Source organism: Myotis davidii, unplaced genomic scaffold (assembly GCF_000327345.1).
Source record: "Myotis davidii unplaced genomic scaffold, ASM32734v1 scaffold1187, whole genome shotgun sequence".
Classification (NCBI taxonomy): domain Eukaryota; kingdom Metazoa; phylum Chordata; class Mammalia; order Chiroptera; family Vespertilionidae; genus Myotis; species Myotis davidii.
This window is the reverse complement of record NW_006299714.1, coordinates 2,531,431-2,531,815: the sequence shown is the minus strand read 5'-3', so window position 1 is coordinate 2,531,815 and position 385 is coordinate 2,531,431. Positions and strand designations below refer to the sequence as shown.

Genomic DNA, 385 nt, shown 5'->3' with positions numbered 1-385 from the left:
AGAAGGCCACGTAGAAGTTGTTTCTGAACTGCTGAAGAAAGAAGCCAATGTGGATGCAGCTACAAAGGTTAGTGTCACACATTTAATGCTTTTTATGTCACTTGCCAAACTCAATGAGGAGTTAGCTCTCCATAAGAATTGGAGCACGTTTCTCATGAAATACTTGTCAACTCTGTTCTCTTTGAAGAACTTAAAACAGGGGGATTTGATATTTTGTGAACTGTCAAAACAAAGAAAGATGGGAGTATTGATGTATCTTGCTTTCATCTTACAGAAAGGAAACACAGCATTGCACATAGCATCTTTGGCTGGGCAAGCAGAGGTGGTAAAGGGCTTGTTTTCAAATGGAGCCAATGTCAATGCACAATCTCAGGTAAACCGGCAA

At 40.3% G+C, this 385-nt stretch overlaps 1 protein-coding gene across 4 annotated transcripts in view; it reads left to right on the top strand.

The window, feature by feature from the left end:
- The first annotated feature begins 6 nt into the window (after positions 1 to 6).
- ANK3 (ankyrin 3, node of Ranvier (ankyrin G)) overlaps positions 7 to 385 on the top strand; it is a 198,408-nt gene continuing 198,029 nt past the window's right edge. For 3 of the 4 annotated variants that reach the window (XM_015571814.1, XM_015571813.1, XM_006775815.2), the window contains exon 1: positions 293 to 373. The gene's annotated coding sequence lies outside the window, so the exon portion shown is untranslated. Of the gene's footprint in view, positions 68 to 274; positions 374 to 385 lie in introns of those variants that run through there. The other variant, XM_015571812.1, reaches the window with a different exon arrangement.